At 40.1% G+C, this 27,027-nt stretch overlaps 1 protein-coding gene and 1 long non-coding RNA gene across 3 annotated transcripts in view; one reads left to right on the plus strand and one right to left on the minus strand.

Annotated features, from left to right (window-relative positions):
• THRB (thyroid hormone receptor beta) overlaps positions 1 to 2,738 on the minus strand; it is a 163,955-nt gene extending 161,217 nt beyond the window's left edge. The window contains exon 1 of one of the 2 annotated variants that reach the window (XM_074538570.1): positions 2,554 to 2,738. The gene's annotated coding sequence lies outside the window, so the exon portion shown is untranslated. The remainder of the gene's footprint in view (positions 1 to 2,553) is intronic. The other variant, XM_074538604.1, reaches the window with a different exon arrangement.
• LOC141728662 (uncharacterized) lies at positions 1,848 to 11,625 on the plus strand. Its single transcript, XR_012579806.1, has 3 exons — positions 1,848 to 2,121; positions 3,346 to 5,789; positions 6,992 to 11,625. It is a non-coding gene; the product is annotated as an uncharacterized LOC141728662 (long non-coding RNA).
• Positions 11,626 to 27,027: the final 15,402 nt, after the last annotated feature.

The following is a 27,027-nucleotide window of genomic DNA, read 5'->3' on the forward strand; positions in this document are numbered from 1 at the left end:
TACGTGCTGCTGTACAAGAGTGGCTGAACCTCAGCCCTTATCACAGTTGCCCCTTGTAGTTAGTAACACTTTCCAGGAAATCACCTCACAATCTTTTGTCTTTCTTTCAGGTGTGTATAAAAATCTGTATTTTCTGTAAGTACCTTTGGTTTTCAATGCCCCATGAGGGAGTTTTGGGTCTCCTTCCTTAATTTTCTTGGCCTTGCTTCTGACATCCCCTGCCATGGCAGATACATCATCCTATATCAGCTGCTTTCCTGCTTAGTCCTTTTTCTGGACGTGCAGCCCATAGTACATTTAAGAATGTCTCAGGTTTCTCAGGAGTATCTTCATGTGCCGTTTCTCAGGAGTATCTTCATGTGCCAATAAGATAAAATGGTAAATCTCAGGATCTGGGGTTCTAGCTTTATCTGCCATTCACGTAGCAAAATGAGCTCACAATTCCCTAGGACAGCAGTGTGGCATCCTTCCCTCCTATATAAAAGTCTCCAGAAACACCTGTAGAATTTCAGCTATCTACTTATGCTCTGGTTCCCACTCTCTGTTCCTAATCCTTTTGCACAATTTTTCTGCAGGCTACCTCTCTTTTTGTGTCTTACTCGGGTTGATCTCCAGATTGTGACAATTTGTGTGATGAAAATTAATGCAATTTATCTCCTGCATTTCAGCTTCCTTCTGAGTAATACTATCCCATTTCCTTTTTGTTTGTATCTCTTAAGCTAGTCAACTTACTCCAATATTACTTTCTAAAATATTTATGTTACCTGGAGAACTTCAATTTCTTTTTACAGGATGTTTCCATCATTATCAAAGACATTTTTTTCCTGGCCCTTTATTTCTCAAAACATTTTACCTGCTGCTTTTACCATGAAAACAAAGTATTGTTTCATTAGCAGGTTCCCTTTCTTTCTTTCTGCTAGGCCTCATTTTTAAGAGATTTCCTTTTTAAATCTGAGACAATATGTCTTTCTTCATTTCCCTAATAAATCCTGATACCATTTCCCAAACTTTTTTTCCTAACGATGCCTTCTCATTTATTCTGTTCAAGTTTTATCTCAACTGCTCAGTATAAATTTATATTAAATCTATTTATTTTCAGTTTATGTTTATTGATTCAATGAGAAAGGCCAAGACCTTAAGCTTTTGTAGCCAAGCATGCTGTTGTGCTTTAAATTCTCAAACAAGTCTTACCCCTTTTGGCAACTTTGCCTGCCTGGATTGACTTAACGATACACAATATCTCTGCTTTCCTTTGCCACTCAGCATCCTGAAGTATTTTGTTTCAGGTATGCTTTCTGGGGGAAAAGAAAAATCTTTAACGTGGGAAAGAACTGTGATTTGATTATCGGACATGTTCTGCAAGTGCTTGCTTTCTGTTGAGGCTCTTTCCGCTTTTCACCGCCTGCTGAGTGCCCCAGGGCACAAGTGCTCCCTGCTGCGGGACCCAGCAGAGCGAGCTCCTGGGCGGCAGCGCTCACTTCGCCCCGTGTGTGCCACTGTTTTGGTGAGACAAAGCCCTGCCCCTAATGGACGGAGATGGTACCATGACAGACATGCAAGACAGACAGCCAGGACATGCACTCTCTTCTTCTCCTCAGCTCTGCCACCTGTTGCTGCAGGGCTTACGTTACTCCATATTCCTTTTTCCACATAATATTCTGTGTTAGTTTGTTTACATCACTCCCGCAGAAGCATCCTACAGAGAACCCTATGCAACTCTGGTTTTTTGCATGAGGGACATTGACTTCACTGGAGTAGGAGGCCGGTAGCACCCATTAAAAAAGTGATCCTTTGCAGTCACAAGTACGATTAGCAAACAGCCTTACTACATTCGCAGAGAGGTTCTTACAGCTTGTTTCAATTTGTCAGCTGGTCACAGAGTGCAGTCTGGAATGATAACACACGGCCGCTGCCATCTGTGACCTGAACTCCCCAGGGTTTCCCAGCCATCTCCCATGCTGCCATCCCAGATGAGCTCAGCGCTCCCACACGCGCCGCGCCGGGAAAGCGCCCGAATTCCCTACGGAGCAGTTCCCAGGGGTGGAATGAACTCTGCAGAAGCAGCAAACACGACGTAGCCCTTCCTGGAGCCTATTTTCCTCCCGTGTAGCCAGTAAATAGGTCTGACAAAACTCGGGGCCGGGGGACACTCAGCAGCTGAGTGAAGTTCTAGGCCGGTCCCCTCCGGCGCGGGGAGCCCGGGGCCGGTCTGGGAAGGGAGGGAGCGGCGTTCCCCGGGCGGCGGCACACCGGGGCCTCCCCGCCGGGGCGGCAGGCCGGGCCGGGCTGCGGAGGCGGCCGGCGGCGCCGCTCCCTCCCGGCGCCGCTCCATCCCCGCTCCATCCCCGCCGTGTGCGGCCGCCCCGGCCCAGCGCCGGCAGTGGAGCGGGCCCGGACCCCCGCCCGGCCCGGCCCGGCCCGCCCGCGGAACCCCGCTCGGGCTTCCCGCCCCATACGCCGGCCCGGGGGAGCTCCCCGGCCCCGTCGCCTCGGCCGGCGGGGAGAGCGTGCGGGGCGGCCCCGGGGAGCGGGGAGGGACGCGGCGAGTCTCACCTGCCACAGGCGAGCGCCGAGCGGGAGGCGCCGGGGCGGCTGCGGCGCTTCCTGCGGCGGGAGGCGGGCGCTGTCCCCGGGTGACCCCGCGGGGGGGGGCGGCTGCGGGACGCGGGGCCGGGGGGCCGGGAGGGCAGGCGGACGGGCAGGCGGACGGGCGGCTCTCCCTGCGGAGGGAGGCGGCCGGCAGAGGAACGGAGCGGAGCGGAGCGGGGCGGGCAGCGCCGGGGCCGAGCGGAGCGGGGCGGGCGGGGAGCGGTGCGGGGCTGAGCGCCGGGATGGCGCGGGGCGCCGGGCACAGCGCAGGGTCCCTGAGCTCCTCACGCCTCTCCTGAGCGCTTCTGCCGGCTCGGCCGGCGACGGGACCTGCAGTGTCCCTGTGGCTCTGCGGAGGGAGGCCCCAGCGCCCCGCGCCGCGCCACTCTCCGCGGGAATGCACCTTTTCTGCACGGCCAGAACCGCCGGCGAAGGAACTGAGTTAATTGCGGCGGGCTGGAGCGGTGCGGGCGCTGCCGTGGTTAGCAGCGGAGTGCCGCGGCAGCGCTCGGCGCTGTCCCCGCTCGGCGCCGAGCCGCGCTCCGCAGAGCCGCCCAGCAGGGCAGCAGCGGGTTGCGTAAGAGCGGCCGCTGCGCCCCGGCCCCTTGGAGCTGGTTTTGCAAACACGCCGTGGACTTCTTTACAGATTGCAAAGAAGTTTATTTGTTGTGGGATTTTATTTTATTTTATTTTATTTTATTTTATTTTATTTTATTTTATTTTATTGTTTTTTTCCTTCCCACCACTGTTCACCAGGTGCGGAGGCTGACCTACGGAGCCGCTGAAATAGACATCCGTTTCGCTGACACATTTTCAATGTCTTGCTTCTTTCTGGTTTTCACGTGTCTACGGACAATTTTTACGTGTGATAAAGTATAAAAGGAAATTAAAAGACACAAGGACGTTGTTTAGGTGTCATGGTGCTGCCTGCATTATATATGTAGAAATAAGAGAAGCACCTACATGACTCCTACTAGGGGATGCAATAATTTGACTAGACAGCCTCATAATATCACAGCTGAGACGGGAGAGTGGTTCAAAGGCAGTAAAAGGATTAAAGCTCCATCCCAGTTAGTGTTTAAGCTTCTAGAACACAGTTACTCTATAATGTGATTCTGCTCTGAAAATGGGATAGCATGTGCTGATTGTGTATCAGTGCTTTCTGCATCATGTTTCTGCTCAGCTTATATGTAGATGATGTAGCCAGTGAATTACAATCCTACAAAGCCAGTTGGGATTTTCTTTTCAAGTAATAAAATAACTGTTTTAAGTTCAGTATATTGAAATACATTAAAATATAACTTCTATACACAGTTCAGTATTTTCAAGTCTTCACTAAAGGAGAGGTATACGTCTTACTAAAAAAAAAAGATAAGTCCTCATAATCCAGGTGAAATGTTTATGTATTTAAAAAAACATGAATTTGGTCCCGAGTCTTGGCCCACTGCTACAGGGTCTACCCATATCATGTTTGTGGATCTATCAAATTCAGGACCTGCTGTAATGATCAGATGTCTAGAAGAGTTTCAATGTATTCTAGAGACCTGAAGAAGGACCATTCTTACTCCAGAAAGAAAAAAAAGAATGTACTTTAAAATATCTAGGGCTGATGAACTGAATTACCTTTATTCATTTTTATACAAACTTGTAGATTTTCAGCTAGCAAGGATACGTAAGGCATCCCGTAAGTTCAGCTGCTCTGTATAGAAGGGTGTCTGTAGGCTAGGATTGTAGTAAGCCAGCAGAAGATGCTGTTCCATGCTTTGTTAATGAGAGAAGGTGAGGGGAGTGATGACAATAAAATCAAAAAAATCAATGGCAAAGGAGCAAGGTGAAGTTAAGTAAGGACAAACTTCACCTTAATGTAGCAGGTCAAGGGAAGCAAGCTGGATGTTTAAAAGGGGTGCTGTAGACAGGAGCACAGGGAAGAACAGGACCATCAGGAAAGAAGAATGTCTTCAAGACCTTTCCTGAGGTACATTTTAAGTTCCTGAGTTTTTATGGAGTCTCTATAGTTCCTTCCAATAGCAAAAGAATGGATCTGAACTATACAGGATTTCACTATTGATGAGGTTTTTTTTTTTATATTCCTCTTTGCTGAAGGACCAGATAGGAACACAGAACTGACTGGAGCTGGGAAGAACTGGGAAGCATGTTAGAGCAGACAAGGCCCAGTGTAATGAAAAATAGTGTCTGGAGAAGGGCCTACAATTTTGCTATTCATGCTTCCTACTAGACTGTCACACTATTTTCCATAATGATGATTTTTTAATTTAAAGTATACAAATAAAAATTACTAGAATTGTCTTTCTGTACTTGCCTACAAAAATGAGATATCTTCTCTTGCAGATTTTGCCCTTAATATTTTTAGTAGGGTGAATCTACTGGAAAAACCCCCAAGCAGAGAATGCAACCAGATGAAGCAGCTGCTTGATGCATGCAGGCATTGTTTATGTGAGACATCGCAGTGCTTTTACCCTTCCATCCTGCACACAGGAGCACCTGCTTTGCTGCGTCGTACAAACTCAAAGGAGCTCACAAACACCCTCAGTTTTTATGACTTGAATTTCATGGAAGCCCACGTGAAAGGCAGATACTCACTGTCTGAGATGGTGGTTGTTGCTCAGTTTGCTGCTCTGGGAGCCCTTGCTGTGGGAGGGGGGCAAGGGGAGGTAACCAGAGCAGCAGCCGGGTGGGCTCCATACACAGCACCTTTTATGATCTTCATGATGTGGAGTCCTTCAGAATGCTCAGCAGAAGGTGTCCCTTTAGCTCTCCCTTTTTGCTTACACTTCTGTATGTACTTTTACCCTGGCATTCTCCGTGTTTGTAACCAACATGTATCACAGATACAGCTATCTTCTTGTTGTTGTTGTCAATATCTGATAACACATACTGTTATATTTTGGAAAATTTATTAGAAAGCCACCTATTTAAAAATTACTATTTTTCCAAGTTTATGTTCTCTGAGTGTTTTATCAGACTTCTTAGATGACTGCCTATACTTCTGGTAGATTTCCAGCTTTCCCATCCATCTGTTCAGTTGAAAATAACATGAATTGAATATTCAGCTTGTTCTTTAAGTTGTAGATTTTCAAGGACTGAATCTTCTTTAAGCAGATAAATGCAGCTGCTGCCTTGCCAATTTGTGACATGATTTCATTCTGGATATCCCCGCTGGCTTGCATATTATTGCCAAGGTATTGAGACTGACTCATCTCTTGCACTCTTTTGAATTCTGAAGCAATGCTTGAATTTTAGGTTTCTTGTTGGAATTATTTTTTGCATATTATTTCTGTTAACCCTATGTTTACTGTCATGCCCAGTATTTTTTAAGCTCACCTTTCCAGATGGTTTTACATGTCTGAGTGGATACTGAAGATTTAAGTCTCTAGTTGAACAGAATTTCAGCATATTGCTCTTGAGCCATTTAATGTCAAGTAGTCTGTCTGCCTAAACCTTTCTGACAGTGAATCAGTAGCAACCCCAGAACACTTAATACTTTGCACTGTCATTTTTTGTTGATGTGCATTCATATTAAAAAACTCTGCCATCACTTTGTTCAATACAACCTTGTCCAATGTTAATCATCAGGCAGAATATTTTATCTCATTTCATTTATTCTTTATCTGTGCATGCTGCACCTGGATATAAATCTGTGTTGATATTAATTTCTTTCCTTGATATAAAACATTTCATCAAGATACAACAAAATATATCAGAACAGAGAATATCAAATGCTTCTGTGAAATGTGCATGGTTTATATCAGTATTTTTTTGCTATTTAGTTTTCCTCTGATGATTGTTTTTAGAATATGTTGATACACACTCTGAAAAGTTAAAGTAACAAAAAATAATAAAAAAAATTACGCATCACAGAAAAAATTATGCATCAACAAGGCCAAGTGCCCTTTTCTACACTGGCAAAAAAATTAAATCAGTGTTTATATGAAAAAAGATGCACTTGAGCCTGCTAAGGTCATGTGCTGACCAGTCCCAGGTGAGATCACCACACAGTGTATGCTGGAGCTAAGAGCAAAATAGTTATCCCTAAGCCATCAGTGGTCCCGTGAGGGAAATATCTAATAAAGTTCACCTGGACCAAAGTTTCTGCCATGAGCTTTGCCTCAGCCAATTCACCATATGAAAAGATTTATCCACAAAGAAGAACTAAAGGAGCAGGCAAATTTCACGCAGGTCACTTAATGGACTTTTCTGGTACTGTTACTGAAAGAACATAGGCTTAAGAGTCAAAAAAATTTGGAAAGGGAAAAGCCCTCAGCTGTGCAGTGGCTCTCATCCAGTAAACGTGGGCTGTGTGGACAGCTCCTGTCCTCACACAGCTCTGCCTTGGCCATTGCTTCTGTCTTCAGCCTAACACGCCTCCGTCTCACCCTTCCAGGTACCTCTCTCTCTTCAGGGGATCCCCGCTGAAATCTGCAAGAGGCGATATTAAGAGACTCACTAAACCCCTAAGTGACCTGGATTTTTGCGCCTGCAGTAAAACACGGCTGTTCATGTGTCAAAATATGGACTTCAGATAGTAAAGAAATGTGGGTTTGTGATGTTTCCAGTAGGAACATATAAAGCAATTTCATTACTTCTTTCTGGTCCAAAGCACACTGAAAATTTCCATTGCTATCATTCTGTTAGGGGGCCTCATTGGTTTAAAATCAATATTAGTCATGTGGTGGTTGAAATGGTAATTTTATTTAAGAATTCTTCTGTAGTAATATGCTGTCATACATGTTCTGAGTGCCCACATGGCAGAAGTCCATATGGCATCCCCTTTTAAGCAAATTATATATAGGTATACTTCTGCTTATAAAACCCAGTAGGAAGAGTAAGGAGGAAAGCCTTTCAGCAGAAACTAATTCTAAGCTCCACCGTTTTCCTAGTGGGTAAGGAATCTGTTCTCCTTTAGAGAAGACATTGTTTGTTCATTAACATTGGGATCCAATAGGGAACAGAGTCCTCCGCAATGGGAAGACAGAAGCAAAGCACAGCCCCTCCTTGTGTTAGATTCTATTTTCTGCCCACGTTAAATGACCCATGTAATGAGTAAAGAATTGTTTAAATCTAGTTGTACACAGCAGGTTAGGTCAATAACAACTGATAGCTGGCAGTCTGAATTGGTGATGAACAAAATTGGTGCTGCCATTCATAACTTTTTCAAAATGATTGCAGCCACAAAAGTACTTCCTAGAACAGATAATTCCTTTGCTACCTGATGATTAACACTTTAAAGATCCAGAGAGCCTTAGTGTGTTTTGTTGAGAGCCCAGATGCCTCTTGGGCTGGCCAATGGAGAACTGACAGCAAATAATAGATTTTAGCAGTACCACTTCAAGATTATTTAAAAAAAAAACCAAAAACAAAAGTCAACTACCAACTATTGAGATGTACTTTTGACCAACCTAGTTATACATGAGTGTATTCTTTTGTCCTGCCTCTCCTCCTTGGAGGGCACTGATATCCTCCTGCACTGATATGCTGTGAGATTTTAAATTACCTTGCAAATTCCACAGGGTGAGAGCTATGACTGGGTTTGCATCATACCTCGCCCAGAAGCATGCACTTAGACCTGGAAAATGGCATTTTTACAGAGTGGAAGAGAATTACATAAAAAAATGTGACCTATCAAATCTTTCAAACTATGATTCAGGGTGGATGGCTGTCCTGTCTTCTGATTGCAGTCACAGTCCAGCAGCCCCTGTATTTTGAAAGATGCAAACAAACATAAGGGACTTGGTGACACTACTCCCATTCAATGGAAATGTGGTCTCTTGAGGTAGGACACCAAGGTGGTCTGTGTGCAAGAGAGGATTAAGAGAAGAAAAGGCCTTACTATATCACACCATGACTTTCTGGCTTTTCAGAATCTTCTGGTTCAGGTCACATCTCACAAAGTGTTATTTCTTGACAAATCTTACCTTTTTTGTTGCTATTTTACAGGCTCCATGGACAATTAGTAAATGTTTCCATGGCAATCATCGACAGCTTCTCATGGATGAAGATAGATTTTAGCATTCATAGACAAAGACTCCATTCTTCCTTTCTGGTTTTAAAGTATTTTTAAGGCTAACCAAAGAGGATCATGTAGGAGTGTGCTCTGTTACAGTAACAATACCACTGTGAGGATATTTAGGGAGGTCCAAGTTAAAAGTAGTCTATTAATATCCTAAGCAGCCATGCTAAAACCACATTCAGATGAAATCAGAGTCTATGCAAATCACTGGGTTTTCTGCTGTAGAGAGGGAAATGTCTTATATTCTCCTTCCTCAATTGAATCTGCAACCAGGATAAAGTCAAGGCTCCCCTGCCTTTCCAGAGCACCCATTTCTCACTGGCCCCTGATGTCTCCTGGAACCAAATAAAAATCTATGACAAAGTAACCTAATAAGGGGGCAAAAGGGCACAAGCAAATTATCTTAGGGTCAGAGACACTGTAAAACTATAAATTTAATTAGCTCAGTTGTCCCAGAAAAAAATTCTTGAACTGTTCATATTCTAGGATAGGAGGGCTGACACTGGTCCAACAAGAAAAATTAACAACTCACAGGTAGAACTTTTTGTCTGTGCCAAAACCAGTGCTCTGGGGTGTGGAAAAAAAATCCACATCTGCCGTTCAAATTAGGGTTAAATTATGGAGCCTTTAAGAGGGCTAACAATGTGAACCCTGGTACGGTTATGGATGGACTCAATTAGTGTAAGAGTCAGTCATTTCATTTATTCATTTCATTTCAGACAGACAGCATGCAGTGAGTGAGACACTGTGCAGATATAATTAGTTCTCACTTCCGAAGTGCACTTGAACAATCCACAGGATATGTCTTGGAAATGAGAGCCACAGAAGCAAACAAACAAAGGAAAAACATGTCAGGTTACTTAACAAGTGTCAAAACCTAAAAGCCTGGTCATCCCTCTTCCACAGGAAAGTCACTCGATAAGAGCATCCCTTTGTGAGGAGGAAAAAAGGACAAATTGGTGACACTGCACAGTGAAATTCTGACTGCCTAGCCATAATAAACCATCCCAAACTCAAAATTTTGACGGAGGGGTCAATCATATGCATAAATTATTTGACTATTTATGTCTAGAAGTATGAGGTTTCTTTACCATCTTACCTTTCTAACCATCTTATTAACTTCGCTTTTTTTCATTTCCTGTAAATAAGAAATAGCTTTTTGCAACTACTGTATATTATAAATAGTCCTCCTTGACTGGCCTGCCAATATTCATATAATCAGAAGGGAAACATAAATTATTTCTGAACTCGTGGTATGGCATGTTTTCCAGACTGCCTGCATTTTTTACGATTCAGCAGGCTCTGCAAACATGCAGGAGAGTTATTTTGTCTCCCATGTCATGGGTAAGTTAAACCTTTATGTAAAATCAGTTCATACTGGTTCCATGGGCCTCAGTGTTTGCTGTTCAGGGAAGCTGAAGCACAGCAGTTTGCTGTATATTACCAGCAGTCGAGTGGCAGAGACTGGTGCTCTAAAAGCACAAATTTTGTTTATTCTTAAAAGTGACTTAAACACAGATGAATCATGCCACGCTTTTTTAAAATAGCATTTTTTTTTCTCTGTGATAGAATGACTTTTTTATTAAGGTTGCAAAACTGGTGAAACCACTTCTTCTTATAGGAACTGCTACAGTGCACAGACTGCTGTGTAATCACAAGCACCCACCTGAAGCTTTCCAACAAAAAAACTGAAGAGTCTTAAACTTGGTTGCACAGGCTGTTTGGCTTCTTAGACCAGTTTGTTTCCTTACTCAGAGCTGAGCATTAGAACTAAGTCTTTATATACATGTATATATATTTATATTACTTTGAAAAAGCAGGTGAAACTCTCTAAAATATACTAAATATATGCCTGTACACATCTATATATATTTGTGTTTTTCATGAAGAGTGAATGTGTTCCATCTTCTTCCCAGAGCAGTTTACACAGTTTACAGGTGGACCTCTGTATTGAGAGGGACTTAACGTTCTAGAAATAGAAATTAATGGATGCTGTAGGAAATTTACTGTGGAACAGGATATTAGCCCTCTTCCAGCAGGTTAAAGCAAAGCTGTGTATCTACTGTTCAGCATCCTCCCATGCGTGTGCTGGAAAGCTTTCCTTGAAAGACAAGTCTTCAAACCTGCATCACTCCCTGCCCAGTTTACAGCAGGAGGTACCTGTAGTTCTCTTGAGTTCCCAAATGGCACCACAGGGAAGGGCAGTGTCATGAGACTCAGCACCAAGGGACTGCAATGACATTACTTGGACTGCCTGTGTCCATCCACAGGCTTTTCATTCACTCTGTTTCTTGTTTTCCCTGAGAAAGAAAGGGAAACCATGTAAAAACAACTTAGAAAACCCAATAAATACTGCCAATTTAATAAATTTAGGTGCATTTTCAGTTTGGTGCTAGAATCTAATATGCAGATAAATCAGTGAATTAAAAGAGCAACCAAATGCACCACATTATTTGCACAGCAAAGACAGTTGAAAAAATTTGAATTTTTGGAAGTTAACCCTACTTATAAATACTACATAATGGTGAGGAACCAAGGTAAAGTCAGCTCTGGCATCTATTACCTTACTAGACAATAAACAAACAAAGCCTTGTAAACAATCTTATAAACACTTTAAAACAAAATATGCAGAAACAGTTCTAGAACATCTAAACAGAGTGGAAACAAAAGAATTATGTAATAATTTCAACACATAATTCTCAAATTAGATCTGCATGACATGCTACTGTGGCTTTTTCACAGTAATAAACAAAGGTTAATACTGACAACAAGTACTTTTCCTCCATACTCAAATTAGTGCTACAATATACTGTTGCTGCATTTCCAATTCATTAAGATTATTACTGAGAAGATTGCTACAGAAAAAGAGAAAAAGACCAAAGGAATAATATTATCTCTATGCTAAGCCCTTTTGCAGGCAGCTTTTATAATTGTGACTAAGGATATGAACAATTTACATTCAATTGCCTTAACTGATGTTTGTTCTAAATAAATAATTCTTTGGTGTCTGTGTGTGTTTTCTTCTCAAGCGTGGGCTAAACAGAGGCGTAGTGAAAAAAATAGCTCCCACATTGACTGCAACAGGCTTGAATTTCACCCGAGTGATCTTAACCCAAGTGTGCATCTCTCTGTCTGTAAAAGTGCTGCTGAAATTCCAGTTCCTTCCTTTAATATTACAAGCAGAAATGTAGATAGCGGGTTAAATTCCAACCCCACTGAAGTTAGCAGCAAGCCTCCTGCTAGCTTCACTTACATGTACAAAACACAAACATATGGCTGAATTAGAAACAGAGGAAAATAGGGAGGAGCAGAGGAAATGCTGTCAGTGACTGAAAGCAGAGTGGGTGGGCAGCACCCAACCTTGTCCACCCAGGTTTCCATTGTAATTTTCTGATGGACTGGAAGAGCTATTCCTTCTTCCACCAAGAGCAATGGTTTGTGTCTAACAGAGCTAGCAATCGCCAGCTGCCAACAGGCCGAGAGAATAAGGACTTGGAACAGCTGAAGGATGCTCTGGCATGCACTGAAGGCTGTGAGAGACCATAAGAAGGTGAGCTGGAGAAAACCAGTGAGGTTCCTGCCTGGAATGAGACAAACTCAGAATGACAAAGCTCAGCTGATTTCCATGTTGCTGTATCCGCCCACTGCAGCAATGGCATTATCCCTAAACCTGCCCACAATTTTGACAGTTATGAGAGGAGCAGCCTCTTCTTCTTCTGCAGGCTTGTGAGACACACAAATATGCTGTAAGAAGTCCAGTTAGAGAAATGAGTAGATAGATTTTTATTATTGCTGGTTTTAGATTATATAAGAGCTAGGGTTTCTTGGGACTCTGCTATTTTAAACGAATGGTAGATTGCTTCTTTCTCTTGCATGCATAAGGCTGTGTCATGACGGGAAAATAAACACACGGTTGAGAGATTTCTTGAACTCCTGTATGGTTGTTAATTTTTCAACAGTTCTTTTAATGGCTTTGAGAGCATAATACAGCAGAATCCACGAAGATTCAACTCTCACTGTCAGTTCTTTATCACACTGTTGAAGAAAATCCCATCTATCTTCCAATGTTTTGATTTTTAGCTATGTTATTTCTCCATCTCTCTCTGGTCAGCTTTTGATGAACTGCAAATTCTGAATCTGTTTTTTGAAACCATCTACAAAAGCATGGCTTTTTAAACCATGTTTGCATAACTCTCCATCTGACTAACCTGCTAAACTCCTTGTCCCAAAAGACATCCAGAAATGACCCATTTTCAGTGGTGTGCCAGCTGTATACTTAAGGACTGCATAAATTTGCCTGACAAACCACAAACAATCCCTGAACTGCCTCTTGATAACCTCTGGATTTTTTTACTGTGTTGAAGTGAAGTTTCTTTCCCCTTTCTCTCCCAGAGCAATGGAAAGGAAAAAAAAAAAAAGTAATTGAAGTAGATTGGAAGGCTTGAAGTCTTAGGATTTAAAATCCAAAACCAGCTCAGTTACATGTGGCGAATCATTTTTGGTTTATGATGGGCTATGGATAACAATAAAGTTTTCATACTGTTCCCAGTGGCCAACTATTCATATCCCAGACCCACCAGTGTATCTGAATTACTAGCATGCTTTTTGGCAACTAGGGAAGAAAGACTGCAGGCTGAATGGGTGCCAGGATGGATGTATAATTTGGGCCAGTTCTCCAGGAAAAGTCTGCTCCAACCTTGCTGAGTGGACCAGACATTGAGCAGTGCAATTTGAGGAGCTGCAAGGGAGTTAGAGGGAGACTGCCTGTGCCTCAGGCAGAGCTCCCCATTGCTTTCAAAGGCAGGGCAGCTTCCTATAGGATCCTGCAAAATTTAGCCATTGTTGCTGCAGCCTCCATGTGTGTTCATGTTATTTGTTTGCCTGGAGGCTTGGCAGTTTGTTTTGACTCCTGCTAGCTCTGCATAGACCAGAGGAAGTGAAATGGTTTCTGTTATTTGTCTTGTACAGTGTCAGAATCCATTGTATGTGTGCAAAGCTACTGAAGACAATCTGATTGCCAAGTGTTTCTGGTGGCGGAACTGGCCTGCTCGTTGCAACACACTGGAAAAACAAGAGAAAGAATCCAAAATGACATTCAGCTTCTTAGCAAGTTGATAGAGCCAAGTATTGGCAAGTTAATGCATTAGGACTGAAAAGGGAGATAGCTTTCCTTTCCACTTGTAAATTTGATATGTTTTGTCTGGAGAAAATTAGAACAGTATAAAAATATAACTTGGTTGTATCATTTTTCTAGCATCACTTTTTGGAAAATAGATTTGTAATTTAAGGTGCTTTGTAGTGTCTGGGAGCACCAGGAGCTTGCAGTTCACCATAGTTCACCATCGGGTTGCTTCACCACAACCAAAAGCTGAGGAACACAAAGTCTTGTTGATCGGGTTACCTTTTGAAGCTTTAGTTATTAATCTCATTATGCAGACTTGTGAGAACATGGTGGGAGAAGATTTAGATAGGGAGGAAGCTTTTATCTGTGTAGTAAATACAAATAAGAAGATAACATTAAGCCTCTCACTAGGTCCTGCTGGATGCTGCACCACCCCTCAATAACAGCGCAGGCTATGGTTGTTCTTGTGAATAGAAGCTTTGTGTTCAAAGAAAAACTGTGTTTAAAACCAACTAGTCAGACCCAAACAAATTATTTTACTAAACAGAGTTGTTTTGTCCTTTGTGTTCTGAGGCAAATGTGATCCACAGTGACTGGTTTTCATAAAACTGTTTCTCAATGAAAATAAAAAGTGTAATTCCAAAAATGTTATGATTTCATCATCTTCCCTGCTAGAGTGCTCTTCCTGACGCTGGTTACTTCAGTCTGCCAGCAGATCAGTGAGCTGGACAAACTACTGGACAATGACCCAAAGGAGAAATTTAACTGAGTTAATAAAGACAGTGACTGAGAAGTTCTGGAAATAATTTATCTGGCAAGAATAAATTAATGGAAATACAAACTACATCATCAAGGTCGCCTGACACTAGTTTTCCAATGAGAAGATATCAGAATGATATCAGAGAGAAGACAAATAAAAAGAAAAATAAAACTTCAAAACTTTAAATTTCTTTGAAACCCGTATTTCCTACAGAGATTAGGTCTCTTGGGTTTAATGAATTTAGCAGTGGACAAAGAGGGTCATTCTTTTTAATGAATTTTAAAACATAGCAGACTCAAGAACAGACTATGTAAGGCTACTTATGACAACAGGAAACATCAGAGGACATTTTGTAGCAGAAAGAAATTTACTGGTCAGAGTCAAGCTTGAAAAAACCCCCACACAAAATCCAAATCAGTTTCTGTTCCGTAATGGGAATGCGAGTAAGAAATTAAATCCTACAATTTATTGCATGTCCCCCTTCAAAGCTGTTGCACATCCAGTACTTGGAAAAAATACTTCAGTTGCCTGTTAAATGTCTTAGGAGGGTTTTTCATTGTTTTACTTCTTCATTTGTAGGGGGTTTTGAGGTTTCTCTCTTTTGCTTTAAAAGCTTTGAAAATTTTGGGGCTGGACTGGAACTTTCCCTACTGGAGCAAACTGATGCTGCTCACAATGGCCGTAACCTGCACTGATTTCAGCAGGCTGATAGCCAGGACAACCACTAAATTCTGTTCCTGTGTGTATCAGGCAGCACGGGGAAGGGAGGCATGAAAGATTCCCTGGTAGCTTGATGTCATCTCCTTAGCAGATTAACTGGCATGATGCCATTGCATCAGGAGTGTGGGCAGCTCCGTGCTTATCCTCGGAACACAGACCTGTCTGGCCTGCACAGAGACAGTGCAGGGCACACAGCCTCCAGCAGGGATGTGCATGAGAGTGTTGGCTCCAGAGAGATGGCTCTGAAATAAGGTACCACGTAAACTCTGCAAAAGTAGCAGATGATGGACTTCTGTCCCTTGCCTCAATAATTTAGGGCAGGTTTGGCAAGCATATTCTGTCTGACATGTACTGTAAGAAATGAGAGCTGTCACAGGCTTGAATTGCAGTGTGGCTGTAGAATTAGACACCAGGTACCACCAAAGGGCTGAACACTTCCAGAGCTCCCCAATTATTTGCTGGAGAAGGCATCAAAATTGGGTTAGAGTCAGGCTGGGTCCCTCACTTCCATCTGAGACTTTGCTGTACAAGGGATCCTTGCAATGGGCTTTCTCTCCTAAAAAAATAGTACAAATAGGATTTGCTTCAGTCTTTTTTCAGAGCAAGTATTAAATTTGCAAATTAAGATAAATACAATGGTAATTGCTGACAATTCTTTTAATTTGGTTACACTGTTTATATTTGGTCAGTCATATATTTATTTATGTTTTACACATCAGAGCAGATGAAAAGAAAACCCATGAATAAACCAACAATCAAAAGAACTGCAAGAAAATATTTCAATACACTCTTTTTCTCCTTTGTGAATTTTACAAAATGGATCTGTCCTAAGCTTAGGCAGCTCAAGTGCTTTAAAATTGTTTTTTACATTATTTTATCCTTCCTGCTTCTGAAGCAAGAAATTTTTGTGACACTCTGCAGTCAGTCTGTGCCTAGGGACACAGCGGATGACTTGGAAACTATCCAAAACAGGACCTCATTCCACAAGAGACTGGTCACTATTAATTATAAATTTCATTTCTCATACAATGACTTGGCAAGGGCTATGATAGCTATTATCTGTGTCATGCTACATTTGTGTTATTCCTACATTTTGTAACAGGACAGATTGCAGAAATCATGTGCTGAAATTCATTAAACAGCAAACTTTTATTCTGATATTTTCCTGCATTTACAGCTATGAGTGCTTAAATCCTAAGAACATTTGATTCCCCAGAAGCATGATTCATTTGACAGAGCTAATAACCAAAAAGTATACGATTTCACCAGACCTTGTAATTTTGTTTGTGGGACTTGGCAGGAAAGCTTCATGCACTGAATTTGGAGTGTATTGGTTATTCCACTTTAATAATTAAATCCTAATATGACAGAGGAGAAATAAAAAAATGTTTTAAGGAAAAAGCACAAGTCAAGGCATTAACTAAGGAAGACTATGGTGGATTTTTCAGCGGGTTAATAGCCTTCTTTGTACTGCCCCACACAAAAATCCATCTTGGGTTGTTCACAGAGGGACCAGCTTCCACAGCTTCCCCATGCCATGGATTGCAGCCAGCCTTAACCAAAATCTCAGAGGCAGCAGCTTGGGCCTCTCCACACCCATCCTACTGCCCTGAGGGATAACCCCAGGACACTGAGGTATGAGGAGCTGAGGAAAAATGCTTACTGCTTTTCTCCAATAGAAAAAAAGTCAGGGCTCTGTTTGATTGTGGCTTTTCCCCCTCCTTTATTAAATGAGCCAGTAGGTCTTATCTTGACACCCATAGTCATGGGAGCTTTGCCTAAATAAAGTTTAAATATTGGCAAGTACTTCAGTCTTACAGAAGGATAGGAAAACATACTTGGCTAGGGAAAAAAAGTGAAACAAACTTTCCTCAGTATCATCATGAGCTCATCTCTGTCCGAGGGGAATTAAAAGTTATTCTGTGTATTTAAACAGAAGCAGGGTCAGGTCCTTTTTATCAGGGACTGATTCACAGCCTAGGGAAAAAAAAAAAAAAAAAAACAACTAGAGAATCTTATGAATATTTTAAGATTTCTGCTGAAATGTGTACCTATGAGTAAAATGAGATGTTTCAGTGTAGAAGGAACTCATTACCTAAATTAAAAATAGATGGATCATTTATAAATGCAAAAGTAAATATAAGGCAATCAAATTATTACATAAGAAAATCCTGCAAGGAATACTTGAGCACCAAAGAACATATTTCATACAACGTGACTTGGCAGCAGCAGGAGAATTTAAAGAAGCTGGGGAAATGAGAGAGATGCATTTCTCACACAACACCGTGCCTGAAACCCAGAGTTCAGGTTCTCCAGTCACCCAAGTCAGAGGTGGCACTCAGGAGCACAGTGGCACTTTTCCATTTGGTGAACCTCCATTCTTTTTCCACAGAAACCTGGGCTCTGAGGCCAGGAGCCATGTGGCTGCACAATGGCAGCTTTTCTGAAAACTGGTCATGGATGTATCCACCTGACCTCAGGAGACTGAAAACTTTCAACCAGTACACAGCTGAAGAGGAGAGGATCCTAAAATTCTTTTTTTACTCACTGACTATTGTGAATCATCCTCCACAGATGCCTGGTTAATCTCTTCTCATAATGGAAAAAGTAAAATGATTCTCTAGAAAAACAGACAAATTCAGACTTGATTTCCACTTTTGAACTCATATGGACTTGATCTTAGTGTCCTCTTTAACTTAAGTGATTCTATAATTCTATGTTTCTGTCTAAGTGATTTCCCCAATAACATAGTCTTAGATAGCTTTCTAAAAACTATGATTAAACCACCATCAGCAAGCAATTTGTGAGATTTCCTATTCAGATGTTCCTATGGAGGCAAATGCAAGGTTTCTTTCTTGTGAGAAAGTACAAGTTTGGTTCAGCGATTTTAAATACACAGACACATGGGTTAGTAGATAGTTCAATCACACAGACAGCAACATATCACTTCAGTATTTACAAACTCTTCTTGCAAAGCTGAAAAAGATCAGTATTTAAAATACTTCCTACATAAATAGACAAGGGGGTTATTATTTCTATTTGATTATGCGTAATATCTAGTCCCCATAGGAATTGGTGGAAATTAGTCCCCAGAGCTGCACTTGCAGGTACATGTTTAAAGGTGAGGATGAACATTAACTGCCAAGAAATTTTGAGAGCTGGCAGTGATTCAGTGCTCCACAATGTCTGGCCTTGTGCTCAGCAAAGGGAATTCTCTCTGCATTACTTCTTCACATGTGATGTGGTGGAAGGAGCTGCAATTTCTGAGTCTGCTTCAAACTCCTTCCAGCACAACTCTTTCAAACATATGAAACTACCTAAATGATTTTATGAAACAAAGCCTCTTTTATTCCAGCTGTCCAAAGCATTTACTACAACCAACTGAAATGATGAAACTCTAAATTATAATGAGAAACCCTGAGAAAAGACTAAGCTAGATGTAATAGTTTTAGAAAGATCTTCTCAGAAATTGGCACGAAGTGTATAAATTTGACAGTCTGGAATGAGAACTGTTCGAATCCAGTAGGTTTAGTGTAGGACAGTCATTGTGGATTGTTTAAGTCAACTTCAAAAGCAGTTAAAGCTTTAATGATTCTGAAAATGACATTCATCTTTTGGTTTTGAAGGTTTAATCCTATTACATGCCACATAATGAACCCATAGATATTGTTTCTGGCTTCCACCTTCATAAGTTTTAATTTAAAAAAGGGAAATAGCCATAAATGAGCTTGAAATTATACACTGTTCAAACACATGAAATTTCACTAGAAGAGTGGTAAAGAGAGAGTAATCTTTCTACATCCCTTCCCAATCCTTCAGAAATACCATGCACTTATTCAATCATGGGCTATCACATAACACAATCTGGAGCTGTAACTAGTGGGTAGCAAATCTTACTACATCTTCCCTGGGCCACATTTGCAAATGATAAATTAAAGACTGAATTCAGCAAATCTTACTGATGCAAGTAATTCTTATTTTTGCCTGCCTTCTCACTAATTTCAAACCCTTATTTATAGAAATCTTTCAATTGCCCCCAGTAGTACTAACTGGGAGAGTAAGAGTTTCCAGTACCAATTTTAAAAATATCTGGGGCGATTTTTCATGAACAGATGTCATAAATTCTACTGACTAAATTAGCAGTAATAGATAGGTTAAAGGGTATGTGTAAAATTATTTTTTAATTATTTCTTATTGTTCGTTTGAGGGTGGGAGGGGGAAAGGAGGGAGAAACTGGGAAAAGAGGGACTTCTCCATGTTCCTTCTCTAAAGAGCATGAAATTTATGTGTAGGAGGAAAAACAAATGGACCCAGAACGAATGTCCACAATAAATAGGATTATGTGTAGTTACCACAGACAAGATAGACAAAGAAACAATGGGACTGTTACAGTCGAGACAGGAAATCCAATGTGGGATTTAGAAGTGGGATTTAGCTCACCTAACTTCAGCTGCATAAAAGTAAGGCATTTGGTCTTAGACACCTGGGCTGTTGCCATAGTCCATGGAGAGTGACAGATCCATGAAATGGGCCATTCATCCAACATATTTTAGGATGTGATGAATCACTTTCTGCATGTGGTTGTGTCCATTGACTGCAGAAGGCACCTAGGTAACTGGTCTATATTTAGTGTTTAAATGCCTTTTAGATGACTAAATTAGGTAAGAGAACCCTGCCCAGCTGCCTTGCAAAGGTCAGGGTATACATCAGGGCGGAGGTGAGCTTTAAGGAAGGATTTACGGACAATAAATTCTCTTAGATCATCAGCACAAGAAACAAGTCATGAAATGGGCAAGTTCTATCTTGGGTCAATAGATCAGAGATTAAATATATCAAGTATGTATTCCCACACTCCCTGCTTCCCCTTCCATTCCTGCTATTTCAAACATATATTTAGGTTTTTTAAAGTATTTTGCTGCGCCTTGCTGCTGTGTACAAGGGAACAGAAGCAGGGCTTTATACTGAGACAGTGAAACCAGTGAGAGGGTGCTGCCAAATTATTAGAGCAGAGAGCTGCAGAATGTTTATTTTCTCTTTAGACACAGTTTTATTGAAGACAATGCACAACAGCAGTAGGAAGATAGTGTTCAAAAATATTTCAAGTGGAAGTGAAAATCAGATAGTGGGAAAACAGCAAAAAGCAGAAAATACCAGAACTGTGCTAGATAAACATTATCTCTGACAGTCAACAATTTTCTGAAATGGTTATTGATTTCACAGTCTCCACAGAGCTAACAAAATAATCACTGGATGTTTGTGAAATTTTTGATCAAAAATAATTCTTGTCTAAGGTCTGCAAGCCCTTGCAGCCAAAAGTTTTATGAAGAAAAGTCTAGATAAACACAGGAAAGGTATGTTTAATCTGTTTTATATTTACAGGAAAAGAAAATAATACCGTACCTTATATGTTGTTTTGTCAGCTGACATCTCTTTGTATTTTCATTATTTTGTTTTGTTTTTCTGCTGCCTGTGCAGTTAAGAGATCTCTAGAAAAGGTAATCTAAAATAAATGTAGCTAAAAGGAAATAATTATTAATAACTACTTCTATAATTTCATTATATAAAATACATTTTAATAATAAAATAATATTTTATGAAAATGTTATGTTATGAAAATAGTTATGTTTTTGTGAAAATGTTATGTTATGTAAATAGTTCTCCCATAATTCTCCCGCTAGTTTACAGCAAATGAAATCCATAATGCTATGATAATAAGGAAGGAGCCAGTCTTAGAGACTGTGGACTCAGCAAGAGAGCAGATAAATCAAAGCAAAGAGGACTGCCAAACTTGTACATGACATTGAAATGAGCCTGGATACCCTTTGGGTCTTAAATCTATTATTGTGTTTGCAGAAGCATCTTAATATTAGAACAGTTCCAATAAATCTCTCTTTCTACGTCAGCCCATTAATATTGCTAAACAATAATAAACCTTATGTCAATCCATAAAATGTGACAGACAAAAGCCTCATCATTTTTTCCACTTTGGCTTTTCCCCTTGTGCTAATAAAAACAGCTCTCACCCAAGCACTAAAACCCTGATCTCCAGTAACAAACTTTTAGGCAAAAGTGGATGAGGAGAAAGCTTTGGTAGTCTGTACTTTCTTGATCTTGTGTCACATTCAATTCAGTTTCTAGATATGGTTTCAAATTAGACATCACAACTGAATATAATCTTCATAGCATTTATTTAGTCTCTGAAATTGTATGGACTAGTATTACAGTCAAATTTGCCTAAGTACTTTATCATGAAATCCTCTGGTAGTTTCAGAACAGTGCTGGCACAGCTTAGAAAAAATTACTACAATGACCCTTGAAAACCAGCCCACTTTCTTGAAGTTTCATTCCAGTCCATGTGCTTGTGGCATGAATGGGGAATCTGAACTCCTTCTCCATACCAGCAGTATTGCAAAATTAAAGAGCTCAAACTTTAGAGAAAGGATGCCTTGATCTGTTAGGTATACTGTCACCCATGAAAAAAATGGGAACAAGACAAAATCTACCCTTTATACCCACAAATTCATCAGTCCAGGGAAAAATAATCTTTGTTGCTGTTTTTCTTGTTCAGATTAGAAGTTCTTGGAAAGAACAACTTTTATGAGCAGCACTTTGATTTTAACTCATCCCTTAGTAGCCATGGACACAGCTACCGCTGCTCCAAGCCCAGCTCTGCTGAATGCTGTGATTTGTAATGATCTATCCTGCAGATTGGACAGTTCAGTTGAGATACTCATGGTACCTTTAGACAAAATAAACTAGCTATCAGATATAGTCTGATATATACATTTAAGGCAGAGCTAATCAGCAGAGACTGATTTCATGCAGCATCAGCAGCCTTCTCCATGCCTTGATTTGCTCCTCAGCTGGCAGATAAAGTCTGCAATGGCTTTAAAAAGTGCTCAGTTTGGACTCATATTTGATAGTACTTGGTTTTGACTGTGCTGTGTATTGCTACGTAAATACGTCAGAAAAAGTGAAGAGTAATAAAACTGCATGCAAAGATTTTAGCATATCAAAATCTTGTAACTACATAAAAGCAACAGGAAATAAAGTGATATGTACATTATCACTTCTTTCCCCTAACGGTGACACCATATTTCCTCAATATCTTACTTCTGCACAATGCCGGGATGTGAGTATGGAAGCCATGCTGCATTTCCTTTTCCTTACCTGAATTCATCTTTAGAGTTGAGCAATATAATTTCTAGGTGCTACCCAGAAGTAAGTCCACTGAGGCAGCAATTCTCATCCATGTCCCAGAACTCTCAGTTCCAGTTAGCATGTCCTTGCTAACCTCCTCCTTCATCCCTTTCCTTTCATCCCAGACCTTTGGTATAAAGTCTCTACAGATGTCTACTACCAAAGCACAGGCAGCTGGTGGATCAATGCCAGATGGGCTAGCAATAATCTTCCTGGCTGGAAGAAAATCTGCTCTTTTTTGGGTTTCACTCAGTTTTAAGTTCCTTGGTAACCCTGAAGAAAGGGGCTGAAACTCAGCAGGGCTTCACAAACTCCTCCTGTGTTACAAGAAAGAGTAGAGTCGGTCAAACTGATTGGAACCCCAGGTTCAGGTAAGCCCAGGGAGATTTTCTGCATGCCCACCCAGCCTCACCAGGAGGTGGGCTCTGTACCACAGAGATGATCTCCAAAGCAGACCTTGGTACCCAGTGGGCTGGTGGCATCACCAAGTGTCAAAGAAATTTCACAACCACAGAAGCAGTCAAAGCAGTAGTGCCGAAACCAGGGTTCTGTTCACACCATACAGTTTGCATTAGGATCAAAAAAAAATCAAAACAAAAAACCAGCCTTCCTCTTTAGGAGGTTCAGGACTTGCTAACTCATGCATAAATAATTACAAAGCCATACTTTATTGAGATCCGTGAGAAGAAATGAAATACAAGTCATAACATATGCCAGACATACTAGTTTCTGCCTACATATAGATAATGAATAAAGGATAGCTACCTTTATTCAATTCCTTTTTAGCTGCCTCCTAGAGATTTCCTACAATATTTTCTATACACCAAATCAGATTTGTCATAAACAGGAATACAGGACTGAGTCATCTAGTCCAATTCTGTGTTATCACAGGCAACTACACTTGGCAGGGCCAGTCAGTCTTCATTGTTCAATATAGTTTGAAGTTTTTGCCTCTTTTCCTCCTAGGAAAAACACCCTTTGTATATATATATATACATATGATAGCAAAGTTTTGATTTCCCTGCATAAGCAAAGTTCTATTTTTTGTGTGTGGGCTTGTTGCCACAATATCTGATTGCTCTGGAATACTGTGGGTAAGGTACAAGTGTTCAGAGAAAACATGAGGAAAAACCATATGTACTCATTAGTGAAAAAGATCATACTGACAGATTGCTCTCCATATGTGGAACTTCTGTATTGTAACCTTGCTATTTACATGACACATGAAAAATGTGTCACTTTCTAATGAAAATTTCACTTTATGTAATATCTCACTAGTCATAAGACATGAAGAAGTTTATTTCATTTATATCTATTTCATAGGAAGGGACCTGCTATAAATTTAATGCTTTAACTTTAGTGTATTTATTGATATAATTGCAAAACATGGGTATTGCAATACTGGGGGAACCAACAAAAATTAAATAGGTGAGAATAATTAGCCTGTAATTGATGTCATGAAGCTCAGACAATTCTCCATACTTCAAAAGTTTACCTCCAGCAGTTTTCTAATCTACTGTATGTGAGAAAAGGAAAGTATTTATTAGTCAAAGAAGCCAATTAAATCTTGCAATGCAAATGCCAAAATTTACTTATACTTAATTAAACTTTCCTGAGTATTAAATTAATAAATTGCAAAATATCAGCAATATTGAAATATTAGTCAAATAATTCCATTTTCTTCCTTGAAATTTGAATATTTTTTAGATGTTAAATATTTATGAAGAAAAGTGCCATTTAGAATAAAATAAGAAGATAGAGAAGGAGAGATTGCCATCCAGTAAGCAGATTACTCTTCCTTTAGCTCCATTTTTTTCAGTTTCATTTAAGTACTCAGTTGTCCAGAAAAAAAAAAAAAAAAAAAAAAAAAAAAAAAAAAAAAAAAGTTAAATGGAAATCTCTTAAAATAGGCATTTTCTTAAATTCTCAGAATAGAATCATATTCCTGTAATCTTTCCTTAGGCAGAACCTTAACCGGCTCGAACACAATCTGTTCCAAAACTCATGTAATCAGTGGAAACATTTCCACTTACTTCAGTGAATTTTGGAAAAGGGAATATCGCAAAAAGTAGTAGGCTGCTATTTCATGTTTTCAGACAGTAAGTACATGACATTTTGTAACTATGTCTGAACTATTTTAAACTCCAGCAGAGACTAATGCACATGATATTCAGAGACCTAAACTTTCTTTTTGAGTAGAAACTGAGACAGACTTAAAAATCAAGATTTTTCTTTTTCAGTTACTTTTTTATGAGAAAAGGCAAAGTGAAGTTTCATGGCTTCGCAGAACTGCCATGTAGAACTGCTTATCTTCTGGTAGTGGTTTTCCTTCGTGGGGAACTCAAATATACCATAGGGACATGGAGAAATACATCTGTTTTCACACTGAAACTATTGGCAATGATAAATTATTAAGTATTTCTTGGGAAAAGCACAGAATATAATGGACATATTACAGTATTTTTCCACCGTGACAAAATCAGAAATGTAACTGGCCTATATATTTGATTATCAGTTCAAGTCTTTTAAAGTCTAGACCTTAAAGTCTAGACCTTTTAAAGTCTAGACCTAAACTTTCTTTAAATGGACAGCAATTTTGCAAAGTTTGTGCATTTTTAGTTTTTTTTTCTTTGCGTTTAATGTCCTCAGATAATAAAAAAATTATATTAAAAACAACTGCGCTGAAAGGTGATTTCATGTAACTTTCATTAGGGATCTCAGATAAACATCTAGAGATTATGAAGGATAATTGCGGCACGTTACTTCGTCCAACACAGTGTGCATCCAATGCAAGATTTTTTTTCTGAATGAATGCATATATCTGTGGTAATAAATCATTTTCTGATATTAATGAATAAGATTTTATGGTGCCATTAATTATATAGTTCAGCTGGAGGCACTTTTGCATGCATTCTAGAGAGACCTGTGGCAACAGTGAGTAACTCTATTAATCATATGCAGATATTATTTGTAAGGAGCGTGCTAGCAATTCCAAATTCTATATGTAACACTCTGAAAGAACCTGACTTGTACTTTTACTTGCAGCCTCTTCCATTTTAAAAAATTAATATTCCCTGAAAATACCAAGAGTTCACTGCATGAAACAAAGCCAAAGGAACTTTGCTTGGGCATTACTGCATCCCATTTATCATGTCTGTCAATGTACCTTAACTGGTATTTACTGATTTAGAAATAAGATGGGTTCTTAGTAAAAAATTTTTATTGAGTGCAGTGATGGCAACTACAGCAGCAGAAAGCAGAAGTGATATCATAGTTCACTTGCAGAAGTCACAAAACACTTCTTCAAATTGGAAGACTCAGGCATTGGTTTTTTGCCTGTTTTTAAATTTTACTTCTGAGCTGTTAATACTTAAAGGCCACGAAGACCCCCTCTCTTAGTGGATGCCATTGACATCTTATCATTTGCTAACAACAAATTCCCAACTAAACATATTCAAAAGGCTTTTTGATCTTATTAGTTATGAAATAACATTTAAGTGCTTTATGCAGCATCATGACAATTTATTGGGGTTTTATTTGAATATGGATATTGATTTCTCTGATCGAGAAAAAAATAGGTTGGGGTGTCACAGGGAATTTTGTCTGTTTTGGCCAAAGAACTGCACTTATTTTAAGAGAACAGCACTGAAACCACACCCAGGCTTTTTGGCACAGAAATCAGAAGAAAAACAAAACAAAACAAAAAAACCCCCAGAAATAAAAAAATTCTTGTAGATTAATTCTTTTCTATGCACATCAAAGAAAGGCAAAGAATTAAGTGTGAGAGAGTCCAGTCAGAGTTTCTACTCCAGCTGCTGTTTGAAGGAGGAAATGGACACTTGGCTGAGAGGTGACCAAAAGAGTGGTTCTGCCCAGAGGGGTCTCCATTGCTCATCACTGCCACTCATATTGCTCCATAACACGGGTAGCCTGGGCGATGATACCCTGGGAAAGCAGGCAGGCAGGGAGGGTAAGAGTATTTCACACAAGCTGGCTACTTTTGCATGTCTTTTATCTTGCCCATGATCAGCTCTCAAGTGTCTGATATGTATATGTGGTTTTTTTAACACCCTCTTTTGTAGCTAGTACTAATTCTGTCTTAGTAATGTTTTGTTTGGCTGTAATTCTCTTTGAACAAAGACTTTCAGGAAACCCCTCCAAACAGCTGCTGTGCTCTAAGACTGTCTGCTAACAGACTCAAAATCCCAGACAAAGTCCATTTATTTAATTATTTTACAATAATTATGAAAACCCGGTATCTGACAAAGTTGTATATATTGTGGGCTTGAGATAAGAGCATGACTCAATGCGTCTGATGACATTCCACCATTAAATTTTTACTGCAAAGTTCATTTCTTGGGTAATTCCAAGGCCATAAAAGGCAAGGATTCTGTCTGTCATCTCTTTTACTCGGTACCACTGAAGTTGAGAGAAAAAGATTGTGACCTTACTTGGCTCTACACATTGCAATGAAGACTCATGAGATACTCGGTTTCTCACCCATTTCTGTGCTTTTGGATGATCCAGGGCTCATCCAAAAGTTTCTATTCTGACTCTGAGTTATTGTGTCTTACTTATCCAGTTCAGATCCCTAAGAGTACTCAGACT

Source organism: Zonotrichia albicollis, chromosome 1 (assembly GCF_047830755.1).
Source record: "Zonotrichia albicollis isolate bZonAlb1 chromosome 1, bZonAlb1.hap1, whole genome shotgun sequence".
NCBI lineage: Eukaryota > Metazoa > Chordata > Aves > Passeriformes > Passerellidae > Zonotrichia > Zonotrichia albicollis.